General features: G+C 46.1%; 1 protein-coding gene across 2 annotated transcripts in view; it reads left to right on the forward strand.

The window, feature by feature from the left end:
• LRRTM4 (leucine rich repeat transmembrane neuronal 4) overlaps nucleotides 1–14,215 on the forward strand; it is a 1,103,072-nt gene that overhangs the window by 938,518 nt on the left and 150,339 nt on the right. The gene's annotated exons all lie outside the window — the stretch shown is intronic.

Raw genomic sequence — 14,215 nt, forward strand, 5'->3', positions numbered from 1 at the left:
ATTGACGATTGAAGTGTTTTGTGGACAGGTCTGCCACACGATTGCATGTATTTTCTGGTCAAATCTGCTACATGATTGCATGTATTTTCTGGGCAAATCTGCCGACATGAGGCAGCCACACAAGCCCGCTGCCTGGGTGTCACCCTAGACTTGGCCCTCTCCTTCACCTCCCACATCCAAACCGTAGCTAGAGCCTGCTATTTCCACTTATGCAACATCTCCAAGATCCGGCCTTTCCTGACCCCAGACACTACCAAACTCCTTGTCCATGCCCTCATCATCTCCCGCCTGGACTACTGCAACTCCCTCTTGTCAGGCCTTCCTCAAAACCGCATCGCCCCCCTAAAATCCATCATGAACGCAGCAGCCAGACTCATCTACTCCTCCCACCGCTCTGTCTCCACAACTCCCCTACGCAAATCCCTTCATTGGCTTCCAATTCACTTCAGAATCAACTTCAAGATCCTATGTTTGGCATACAAATCCTTACACAAGTCCTGCCCAACCTACATCTCTGACCTGGTCAGCAGATATACACCTGGCCGCCCACTTCGCTCCTCCAACGACCTCCTCTTAACCACCCCACGCATCTCGCACTCCCTTGCCAGACTGCAGGACTTCACTAGAGCTGCCCCTATCCTGTGGAACTCTCTCCCGCTGCCCATCAGGCTCGCTCCCACCTTCAACACCTTCAAAAAAGCACTCAAAACTCACTTCTTCAAGGAGGCCTACATCAACTCGACACTACCCTAATCCTTTCTGCCAATAACTTCTTGATGCACCCCCTCCTTTTGTGTAACCAGCCCCTCCCTCTAGATTGTAAGCCTTTGGCAGGGCCCTCTTCCCTTGTGTATCATACTTGACTGTGTGCCCTTTACCCAGAATTTGGAACTGGTAAATTTTTACCACTACCATTCCAGTTTATGATCTGGCATTGTACTATTATCTGCATTGTGTTGTGTATCTTATTGCTATTACCTGTATTGTTGTATCTATGGTCCGTTACCTGTATTGTTCTGTCAACCCTGTTAACATTGTCTGTAAGCCTATTTATTGTACAGCGCTGCGTAATATGTTGGCGCTATATAAATCTAATAAATAATAATAATAATAATGATTGCATGTATTTTCTGGGCAAATCTGCCGACATGATTGCATGTATTTTCTGGGCAAATCTGCAGACATGATTGAACGTATTCTCTGGGCAAATCTGCAGACATGATTGCATGTATTTTCTGGGCAAATCTGCCGACATGATTGAACGTATTCTCTGGGCAAATCTGCACACATTACGTGTATTTTCTTGAGAAAACCTGCACAATTATGTGAATTTTCTGGGGAAAGGGTCACCAAAACTTGGGCCCACTGTCTTTGCATTGCACTTTTAAAGGGAACCCGAGGTGAGAATAATATTGAGGCTGCCATATTTATCTCCTTTTAAGCAATACCAGTTGCCTGGCTGCCGTGCTGGTCCTCTGCCTCTAATTCTTTCAACCACAGACCCTGAACAAGCATGCTTGTTTCTGGTGTGATTCAGTTCACTACTGCAGCCAAATAGATTAGCAGGGCAACTAGTATTGTTTAAAAGGAAATAAATATGGCAGCCTCCATATCACTCTCACCCGGGTTCACGGCAAATTACAGTTAGCTCCGCCCTCATCTGGTCATGGCCACGCCCATTTTTTTGCTGCGGCGCCCCTTTACTTTTTTTTTTGTGGGGGGGGGGTGTCTTATAATACCCAGCACCGGGTGTCAAATGCCCTAGGTACGCCACTGCTCAGTATAGGTATTATAGTTGCCTCAGAATAGGTAGTATAGTTGCCTCAGTATTGGTAGTATAGTTGCCTCAGTATAGGTATTATGGTTGCCTCAGAATAGGTAGTATAGTTGCCTCAGTATAGGTATTATCATTGCCTCAGTATCAGTAGTATAGGGGGTCTTCTCTGATGTCTTCTCAGAAGACATCAAGCATACTTACTGGACTGGAGCATCCTCCATGAGGACACTTCAGTGGGATGCAGCAGGCAGAGTTATCCAGCTGTATGTATTAAAGGAAAACATGCTGAATGTAGCCTCTGCCTCTGGTTGTAGTGGCCTCCTTGCCGCAGCTGCCTCCATCTTCTCCAGGCTGATGCTCTTCTTGGGATTTTTAGTTTTCGGCTGTAAGAGGAAGAAAGAGAGAAGCGCAAATAGGTGACTCTTACATGCTTGGCTTTTATGATGAACAGATAGTGCTGACTCTCCACTATACTCTGCCACTATTCTGCACTATAACCACTATACTGCCACTATCCACTACACTATACTCTGCCGGTATACTTTGCTCTATACTCTGCCGCTATACTCTGCACTATACTCTGCCACTATCTGATACACTATACTTTCCACTATACTCACCACTATACTCTGCACTAAATCCTGCCACTATACCCTGGCTGCCACTATACTCTGCCTCTGCCACTAGACTCTGCCACTATACTCTCCACTTTTCTCTGCCACCCTGCACAATACACTGCCACTATTCTCTGCCACTACACACTGCCACTATACCCTGCCACTATACTCGAAACTATACCCTGCCACTATACTCTGCCATTATATTCTGCACTATACCCTGCCACTATACTCTGCCACTATACCCTTCACTATGCTCTGCCACTATACCCTGCCACTATACTCTGCCACTATACTCACCACTATATCCTGCCACCAGACCCTGCCACGATACTCTCCACTATACGCTGCACCATACCCTACCACTATACTTTCCACTATACTCTGTAATATTCCCTGTCACTATACTCTCGCACTATACTCTCGCACTATACTCTGCCACTATACTCTGCCACTATACCCTGCCACTATACTCTGCCACTATACTCTGCCACTATACTCTGCCACTATACCCTGCCACTATACTCTGCACTATACTCTGCCACTAAACCCTGCCACTACACTCTGCCACTATACTCTGCCACTATACCCTGCCACTACACTCTGCACTATTCTCTGCCATTATACTCTGCCATATACCCTGCCACTATACTCTGCACTATACTTTGCCACTATACTCTGCCACTAAACCCTGCCACTAAACCCCACTATACTCTCCCACTATACTCTCCCACTATACTCTCCCACTATACTCTCCCACTATACTCTCCCACTATACTCTCCCACTATACTCTCCCACTATACTCTTCCACTATACTCTCCCACTATACTCTGCATTATACTCTGCCACTATACTCTGCCACTATACTCTGCACTATACTCTGCACTACACTCTGCCACTAAACCCTGTCACTACACTCTGCACTATTCTCTGCCATTATACTCTGCCATATACCCTGCCACTATACTCTGCACTATACTTTGCCACTATACTCTGCCATATACCCTGCCACTATACTCTGCCACTAAACCCTGCCACTAAACCCTGCCATTACACTTTGCACTATACTCTCCCACTATACTCTCCCACTATACTCTGCACTATACTCTGCCGCTATACCCTGCCGCTATACTCTGCCACTATACTCTGCACTATGCTCTGCCACTATACCCTGCCACTACACTCTGCACTATACTCTGCCACTATACCCTGCCACTACACTCTGCACTATACTCTGCCATATACCCTGCCACTATGCCCTGCCACTATACTCTGCACTATACTCTGCCGCTATACCCTGCCGCTATACTCTGCCACTATACTCTGCACTATGCTCTGCCACTATACCCTGCCACTACACTCTGCACTATACTCTGCCACTATACCCTGCCACTACACTCTGCACTATACTCTGCCATATACCCTGCCACTATGCCCTGCCACTATACTCTGCACTATACTCTGCCGCTATACCCTGCCGCTATACTCTGCCACTATACTCTGCACTATGCTCTGCCACTATACCCTGCCACTACACTCTGCACTATACTCTGCCACTATACCCTGCCACTACACTCTGCACTATACTCTGCCATATACCCTGCCACTATGCCCTGCCACTATACTCTGCACTATACTCTGCCACTATACTCTGCACTATACTCTGCCACTATACCCTGCCACTATACACTGCCACTATACCCTGCCACTATACCCTGCCACTATACTCTGCCACTATACTCTGCACTATACTCTGCCACTATACCCTGCCACTACACTCTGCACTATACTCTGCCACTATACTCTGCACTATACTCTGCCACTATAAATATCATTTCTCCAGAGGTTACCCAGACGCTGCCCCACATTCTGTGACCAATACTTACTGGAGGAGGAACATAAGGGGGTGAGACCTTCAGAGCTTCTACATCCTCCCAGTTGGTCTCGCTGAAAAACAGGTGCCTCCGGATGTCGCCATGTACCCCGAGCCGGTTGGCGGGATCCTCACAACGGAGCTGGGAAAAAAGAAATTAATTTTACATTTTTCTTTCCTTTTTTAATTAAGAAATATTTTAATTAATGTACTTTTGCATTAACTGAATTACCTGGTTGATTAGCTGCATCACGCTGGTGTATTCCGCAGTGGAAAGTCTCGGGTCATCTTCATACTTACCTATAAGCAGCATCCTGGACACGATGACACCAAGTGCGTACCAATCCACTCCGGCACCGTACTCCTCCCTGGCTTCCATCTGCAATGGAGATAAAGACAGTGATTACCAAGTGTTCATCAATCATTCAAGTAAAAAACAATTGGGGTTCAATTGAATGGACATGTTGGTGCAACAGAATTCTAGCAGATTTGATCAGAGATTTTATCGGTCGGACAGGACAGTGGATTTGCAGTGATTGGGGGTGGGGTAGATGCACAGGCCATAGCATTGCAGTGCATGAAACAGTACAATGCTATAGTTCAATTGATTATAAAGTCAATGGGAATTTATACAAAAACATAATAATAATCAGGCAGATACTTACCTAAGGAGAGGGAAGGCTCTGGGTCCTATATAGCCTTCCCGCTCCTCTCTTGGTCCCCACACTGCAGCAGCAGTTCTCCTGTTTGAATCCGCAGCTGCTGTGGACTTTGGAAGTCTTTGGGAGCTGAGTCCTCCAGAAGACAGGCGGCCTCCATACTGTGCACACGTGAAGACTTCCAGAGCCACCTTTGCAGCAGAGAGAGGGCAGTATTTGACCAACTTGGTCAAATGCTGCTACGGGGGATCCAGCGCTGGAACGGGGACTGAGAGAGGAGCGAGAAGGCTCTATAGGACCCAGAGCCTTCCGTCTCCATAGGTAAGTATCTGCTTTATTTATTTTTTAACATAGTTTCCAATTGACTTTAAATAGATTCCTTTTGAAATCTGTTGAATATCAATGTGCTTTCGTAGGAATTGATTGTTTTGCCACATTGGGCCTCAATATAATTCACTTTTCTCCTAAGTTTTCTCCTAGGAGATAATTTTCATCTTCTGTTTAATATAACTTTTCAGCACTCTGCAATTGAAAAAGTACCAAAAAGTAGGAGAAAAAGTGCCATCAAATTTATTCTGAGTGGTTTCTTGCTCGCTGGTGGCTTAAAAGGCATTTTATTGATAAGATGTGAAAAAATGTTAGAAAACTTAGGAGAAAAAGTGAATTGAATAAGGCCCATTTGGTGGCAATATATAAGTGTATGGCCACTTTCAGCGGGGTATAGGTACATTGTAGGATGAAACAACTCATGAGAAAGGGTTTAGCATCAGGACAGAAGAGAGCTCATGCCTTACCTCGGGCGCAATGTATCCGGAGGTTCCAGCATACCCACGGGCTGTCCGGTCTCCATGCATGTGAGTGAGGGCCAAGCCATAATCCGCAATCTTCAGATGGCCATCAGCAGTCACCAGGATGTTTCTCGGCTTCAGATCTCTGTAGAGAGAAGACCGGATTTAGTTACATCGCCTCACAATATAAAGGGTTTGTCACTCTTAAAGGACTTCTGAGGTGAGGGCAATCTATGTTTATTCACCTGGGGCTTCTTCCAGCCCCTAGCAGCCATTTCAGTCCCTCACTGCAGCCCCGGACCTCCTCAGTGCTGGTGGGTCGCTTCTCTTTACGGGCAGCCAGCGGGACACCCAGGAGGACCTGGGCTGCAGCGAGGGACTGAAATGGCTGCTCAGGGCTGGAAGAAGCCCCAGGTGAGTAAAAATAGATTGCCCTCGCCTCAGAGGTCCTTAAGGATGGCCATACATTTACTGATTTTACCGCCGATCAACCCTCTGATTTAATTAGTATTATTATCAAATCAGTTGAAAATCGGTGCTGCAAGCATGCTCGATTGATGATTTTGAGGCAATTTTGAGCCGAAATCGATCTAATGTATCGATTGGACAAGCTGGAAAATCTCAGGCTGTCGTGGTCGATTGGGTGTGCGGCAGTAACAAACACGACAGTACCCTCGGTTGCTGTAAAGAATTTGAATGCACGGAGGGCACCCTTACATTTGGGGGCAGTGATGGAGGTGCCAGTGTCACAAGGCTGATTCTCGAAAGATATCATGCTGAAATCGATCTGGAATTTGACTGCCGTGTATGGGCAGGAAACGGATCTCTCTCTGATCAGATTCGAACACAGAGAGATCTGTCTCTTGGTCGATCTGTACAGATATCACTAGATATATGGCCACATTTAGAATAAACCAAAATATTCTCTGCAGGTGAAGAAGGATAGTTACCTGTGGACGATTCCAAGAGAATGGAGGTACTGCACTTGACTCCACAGACGAGCTCAGCTGCATAGAATCTGATGGAAGGAAGAGAGGATAAAGTCACATATAGGATGGAAGTAGAATTGGGTTTACATATACACAGTAAGATCACATCACTGTGAGGTTGTGTCATCTATATGTTAGGGCATGAATTATTTTAGCTAATTTTTTCTTCCTCTATAAGTCTTTGTTAGGATGCCCATTAAAGATACAATTCCTTTTAGCTGGGTGCTCCACCTGGCTAGATTTGGTGACCACCCGGCTGTCATCAGCTCACCTCCTATGCTGTAAGCAGAGTTGCCCTGCATTTTCATCTCGACCCACCCAGCTACTTTTTCATGCCACCCGGCTGGAAAAAAAATTCTGGGGAGAACACTGCTGCTAACCAATTCAATCAGATTAATGTAATCCCTTTTTTTTTGTATCAATCCCATCAATCTGATTGAATTGGTTAGCAAATTTATATCCGTTAGTAGGCACAACCAATCGTTTCATAACGACCAAAACGGATCTTCAGTCATACGTGGGATTGTATTGTTAATAGACTTCCGAGGTCAGCAAATGTAGCTTTACTTAGCTGGGGTCTCTTCCAGCCCCTAGAAGTCACGTGTGTCCCAAGCCGCAGCTCCGGCCTTCTCCTGGGTCCCGCCTGCAGCCTCTGAAGGACCGCGACCCCTGATGCTTGCAGAAAATCATTTCAACAAGATGCCGCAGATGCCCATCTGAACCGGGCCTAAACTAAAGGGGGTCTCCAGACAATTCTTTTTAGTTTTTAGTAAATTAATGTGCGGCTAGGATAGAACCTCTGTCAGTATTATTGATTTCTGTGCCCCCTTCACATTCTGTCACTCTGACAATCACCACCCTGAGAATGAAATACATTCCCAGTGTCACAGGCAGCTATCACCAGTCTGGAAATCATGGGAATCTGCCATGGAGAGGCCTGTTCTGGCACAGCTCTGGACAGATTTCCTCTAAACTCCTATTTCACAACAGAAAGAAGTGAGGGGACAACACCAGTAAGAACATGAGATATGTTTTAACTCTTCACCAGACTTAGGCCTTTCCACAGAAACTGCTTGTTTGTTTAGTAGTTCAGCCACAAGCGCAGTAATTACATGCATCTAAATGGCAGTGTTTGGTAACACCGTGCATGTCATGTCTGACACATGTTGGCGTTAACACGCTGCAAAAAGTCTCTTGTCATGTCCGAGCCGAGATGCACCTCCATGGTGGTGCTGCCTGTCTGCTGCCTGCTCCGAGCACTAGCAACTGCCCGGTGGGTGGACAGGACTGCTGACAGGCAGTGTATTCACTGCCTGGGAGCTGCTCCTGGAAAAGAGGCCTTAAAAAAAGAAACATGTTTAAATCCCACTTTAATAGTAACATGGCGGTGTGCTTGTTTCTTCTTTATACTCACCTTGCTTCTGAAAGGGATGATGGAAGTCTCCCCCACTCACATACTCCATTCCATAGAGGACCAGTGACTTGGTCTGGAATGCAAAGTATGGATGCGTCAGGAAAGGGCACCCAGACGCCACCTGCAGGACGGTTCTCTCCATACGGATCTTCTCTGGCCTCTTCAGCAGACTCCGCTTCCGGATTGTCTTCACTGCAATGTGGTAGCCCGATCGGGAATCTTCTGCCAGCAGGACCTGGAAGAGGTGAAATCACAGGTTACTATCTTGTGCCCCAGCCGCCACCAAACAGGCATGATTTAGGATAAGGAGTGACATACGTGACACTTTCTGCGGTCCCACAAGCATCCCCAATTCTTCCCATCAGCCATGTTATTTGTCATGGTTCATATTATATAATAGGCCAGACTAAAGCAGTGCTGCTGAGAGCTGCTGTTGCAGTATTATACCAATTTATACAGATTAAATGAAGGTGTAATATCTAATTACAATAAATATGGCAGCTGCGATGCTGTAGTTATGCTTTCCAGCAGACTGGGGCACGCATCTGAAAAAAGGGTGCCCAGAAATGTAAGCACCCTGAAAAGCTGAGAGTAGAATATTGGTGGATTTACGGATATTCTGCCGTTAGAGTGGAAAAAAAATACAGTAAAATACCGGTGACAAATATATTTTACTACAACTAAACATTCTATTCTCACACTGATCACTCTCACTAACAATGCCTTATCTCAACCCCCCCCCCCCCCACACACACACACACACCCACACACAGCTAACTTTAACCACCCCCCTTATGGCTAACCTTAACCACCCTCCCACAGCTAATATTACCCCCCCCCCTTTACACATACCAATATGCCCCTTAAAAATCGCAAAACTAGATTTTGGTGCGCTGTCATGGGTGCCCATTGAACTCAGTAATGAGGGGAAGTGCCCACCATTTTTAGCCGTATTATATAGTGCAGGTGGCCCCCACACCAGATATCACCCAACTTTCCCCTCATTACTGATATTTCCTCCGCGAACCTACATTTCCCTCTATGGCTGCTAATCGCAGCTTTTATCATTGCAGCCTATGCGGCACCCTTCTTTCCAATTTTCTCTGTCCTTTTTTCCTGATCCGTCGCATATCTCCTTACACCCCGTTGTTCCAATGCTGGATCCCTATAGGTTTCTTCAGAGTGCAAGTGCAGCCATGGACAAGCGTGTCTGTCTGTATTGGGCACGAGCGAGTGAGGTCTGAGCATGCCCAGTAGAAGGAAGGCACTTGTGCACAGCTTTTTCCCTCTGCACAAACCTGTGTCCTACTGGGCATGCATGGACCGCATTGCCCAGTATGGACACGCTTGTGCATGACTGCAGCTGCACACTGAAGAAAGAGAGGGACCCAGTGCTGGAATGGTGGGGTGTAAGAAGGTGCAGGAAGCCGTGAGGCTCCCCACCTCAAGTATCTATATCAAGTCAGAGAATAAATGCAAAGTTTGTGGGGTTTAGTTTTGTGCTTTCGGTACTCTTCCTAACACAAGTGTAACCTTAGAATCAGCCATAAATCATCTTCCAGAATGCCCCATTGTCCAATAGAGATGGGCCGAACGGTTCGCCGGCGAACGGTTCCAGGCGAACTTTGGGGGTTCGCGTTCGCCTGCATCAGGCGAACTTTTGCGGAAGTTCGATTTGCCCCATAATGCTGTATTGAGCAAAATTTTTAGCCTCCATTTCACTGTCAGCAGACATGTTATTGTCAAACACACTGCTTTCAGTGCTAGAGAACCCGCCCACCCTCCGTTCAAGCTAGGTCCTTTATACCATTTGACTCAGTTGTCTGGCTACACTAATTAGTTATGGGACAGCTGCTACACACTCTGCTAGGGAGATTTTAATTGGCCACCCTTCTACCCTTCTACCTATTCCCTCCTACCGGAGGGAGGAGGGACTCTTCTGCCAGGGAATTATACTATTTTAAAAACCAGTGTACATCATACCATAGCTGGGAATACATACATGAGTATACATCATACCATAGCTGGGGATACATACGAGTATACATCATACCATAGCTGGGAATCGAACCCAGATCTCACTGTGTGGTGGGCATGTCACCCTAAGCACTGTACCACTACAGAAGTAAGTGAAGCTAGCCTAAAATTTAACATTTATGCTCAATGCAATAGAACCATTAGGTTGCTTAAAGGAGAACTGTAGTGAGAGGTATATGGAGGCTGCCATATTGATTTCCTTTTAAGCTATACCAGTTGCCTGGCAGCCCTGCTGATCTATTTGGCTGCAGTAGTGTGAATCACACCAGAAACAAGCATGCAGCTAATCTTGTCAGATCTTACAAAAATGTCAAACACCAGATCATACCATAGCTGGGAATTGAACCCAGATCTCACTGTGTGGTGGGCACATCACCCTAAGCACTGTACCACTACAGAAGTAAGTGAAGCTAGCCTAAAATTTAACATTTATGCTCAATGCAATAGAACCATTAGGTTACTTAAAGGAGAACTGTAGTGAGAGGTATATGGAGGCTGCCATATTGATTTCCTTTTAAGCTATACCAGTTGCCTGGCAGCCCCGCTGATCTATTTGGCTGCAGTAATAATAATAATCCAAACATTTGTATAGTGCTTTTCTCCTGTCAGACTCAAAGCGCTCAAGAGCTGCAAGCCACAGGGACGCACTCAAGAGGCCACCCTGCAGTGTTAGGGAGTCTTGCCTTGAACTCCTTACTGAATAGGTACTTGACCTAGCCAGGATTCAAACCCTGGTCTCCCATGTCAAAGGCAGAGCCCTTAACCAGTACACTATCCAGCCACTGTAGTGTGAATCACACCAGAAACAAGCATGCAGCTAATCTTGTCAGATCTTACAAAAATGTCAAACACCAGATCTGCTGCATGCTTGTTCAGGGTCTAGGGCTAAAAGTATTGGAGGCAGAGGATCTGCAGGATAGCCAGGTAACTGGTATTGCTTAAAAGGAAATCAATATGGTAGCCTCCATATACCTTTCACTACAGTTCTCCTTTAAGCAACCTAATGGTTCTATTGCATTGAGCATAAATGTTAAATTTTAGGCTAGCTTCACTTACTTCTGTAGTGGTACAGTGCTTAGGGTGACGTGCCCACCACACAGTGAGATCTGGGTTTGATTCCCAGCTATGGTATGATCTGGTGTTTGACATTTTTGTAAGATCTGACACGATTAGCTGCATGCTTGTTTCTGGTGTGATTCACACTACTGCAGCCAAATAGATCAGCAGGGCTGCCAGGCAACTGGTATAGCTTAAAAGGAAATCAATATGGCAGCCTCCATATACCTCTCACTACAGTTCTCCTTTAAGCAACCTAATGGTTCTATTGCATTGAGCATAAATGTTACATTTTAGACTAGCTTCACTTACTTTTGTAGTGGTACAGTGCTTAGGGTGATGTGTCTACCACACAGTGAGATCTGGGTTCAATTCCCAGCTATGGTATGATCTGGTGTTTGACATTTTTGTAAGATCTGACAAGATTAGCTGCATGCTTGTTTCTGGTGTGATTCACACTACTGCAGCCAAATAGATCAGCAGGGCTGCCAGGCAACTGGTATAGCTTAAAAGGAAATCAATATGGCAGCCTCCATATACCTCTCACTACAGTTCTCCTTTAAGCAACCTAATGGTTCTATTGCATTGAGCATAAATGTTAAATTTTAGGCTAGCTTCACTTATTTCTGTAGTGGTACAGTGCTTAGGGTGACGTGCCCACCACACAGTGACATCTGGGTTCGATTCCCAGCTATGGTATGATGTATACTCATGTATGTATCCCCAGCTATGGTATGATGTATACTCATGTATGTATTCCCAGCTATGGTATGATGTATACTGGTTTTTAAAATAGTATAATTCCCTGGCAGAAGAGACCCTCCTCCCTCCGGTAGGAGGGAGGAGAGAATGGGTTAAGAGTGGAGGGAGGAGGCCAATTAAAATCTCCCTAGCAGAGTGTGTAGCAGCTGTCCCATAACTAATTAGTGTAGGCAGGCAAATGGTATAAAGGACCTTGCTTGGAGGAGGGAGGGTGGGCGAGTCCTCCAGCAGTGATGTGTATTTCACTCAATTAGGTGTGGCTCCAGGTATTAGAGCTTTTGAAACATGTTTTCTATCATTTTTCCAGTTGATAGAATTTTTTTAAACTTTCAAAGTTCGCCTCCCCATTGAAGTCTATTGCGGTTCGCGAACTTTTTCGCGAACCGAACCTTTCGCGGAAGTTCGCGAACAGGGTTCGCGAACCTAAAATCGGAGGTTCGGCCCAACTCTATTGTCCAATTTGAGTAACAGTTTTTCCAATATTTTTTTCTTCATCACCTCTCTGAGGCCAGAATCAGGTGGTTCATCAACTCTACTGTATTCACCATGTCATAGTTTATCATGGGGAAAGTAAATAAAGGAAAAAGTTTCTTCAGTGATAAAATGAGACAGATTCTGAGAGAAACTATCTGTATATTAATTTGCTGCTGTGTTCAGAGCCGGCTGTAGCTATGATGGGGCCCTGGGCAAAATGAACACGGGGCCTCCCTGGCCCCTCTCTTGTCAGCAGCATTAGGGGACCTCTTTGTTTCTGGGCTGGCTGCTGGGCCCCCTCAGTTCTCTCCCCAAGTGAATTGTGGGTCCCTGCCATAGCTCCCAACTGTCCCTCTTTTGGAGGGACAGTCCCTCTTTGGGAGCCCTGTCCCTCTGTCCCTCTTTCCTCCTCATTTGTCCCTCTTTCAGGACTTTGTCCCTCTTTTTATGTAAATATATATATTTCTATACAAAAAATGTGTTTGATTGACTCTAAACTTTATTCCCATCCTTTAAATTGATATATTACTAATTTTAAAATGGTAATATGAAGGAAAATGAACCAGGATAGAATAGACCAGTGTGGTTTGAATGATAAAACAACATATTTTTCTTATGAAATCTTTATGGTATGCGTGACTAGGGGTGTGACAGGGCGTAGTCAAGGGTCATGGCAGGGGCGTGGCTTAAGTGTCCCTCTTTCTCATCTCAAAAGGTTGGGAGGTATGGTCCCTGCTGTGTTTTTGGCAGGGACCACACTGCCGGGTCACTGAGGAGAGCTCCTGAGGGGAAGAAGACAGAAGCATGCAGGAGCCCAGGGATCACAATTCAGTAGTGGGGAGACTATACTGTATACATTGTGTAGACGATAATGGATTCTTTCCACTTACTTTTCCATAAGCCCCAGAGCCGAGTTTCCGCAGAAACCGGAGCCTCATCAGGTCGCTGGAGATGCGGTCTGGGATCCAGTGTGGCCGACATCCACTTGTTCCTATTGGGGTGAGAAGAGAATATCACAGTCAGTATGTGGCAGAGATTATGGATGGAGGAAAGCTTTCTATAGACACAACATAAACCTTCTGCTGAGGGGATCTGTAGTCTGTAAATGACAATTACACATCCCCCTCCCCCCAAAGCCTCTAAACCAGGGGTGTCAAACATAATCACATAGGGGGCCAGAATCCAAAATATAGTCTAAGCCACAGGCCAAATTGTTTATTAAAGAAAATCCCTGGGGGGTACTCACCTCGGGTGGGGGAAGCCTCCGGATCCTATTGAGGCTTCCCCCGTCCTCCTCGGTCCCACGGCAGCGGAGAAAATCCTCCCAGAGCGGCGACGATGTAAATATTTACCTTTTGGCTCCAGCGCAGGCACAGTATCCGCTCTTCCCACGGAGATAGGCAAAAATAGCCGATCTCCGTCGGGCCGCTCTACTGCACAGGTGCAAGTCTCCCGACGGAGATCGGCTATTTTCGCCTACCTCCGTCAGAAGAGCCGCAACAGCACCCCCGCTGGAGCCCAAAAAGGTAAATATTGCACAGGCTGTCGGATTTGTCGCCTGTGCTTTCCGGGGGCTGCAGCGAGACCGCCGTAGGACACACGAGGACGGGGAAAGCCTTGATAGGGTCCAGATGCTTCCCCCTACTAAGGTGAGTACCCCCAGGGGAACTTTTTTCAGTACAGGTTTTCTTTAAGATTTATTGACCAGTCTCAAACTAAGTGGCATAACTATAGTGACTGGGGGTTCCTAGCTCCTCCTCCTCCTGCA

Source organism: Hyperolius riggenbachi, chromosome 3 (genome assembly GCF_040937935.1).
Source record: "Hyperolius riggenbachi isolate aHypRig1 chromosome 3, aHypRig1.pri, whole genome shotgun sequence".
In the NCBI taxonomy this organism is placed as follows: domain Eukaryota; kingdom Metazoa; phylum Chordata; class Amphibia; order Anura; family Hyperoliidae; genus Hyperolius; species Hyperolius riggenbachi.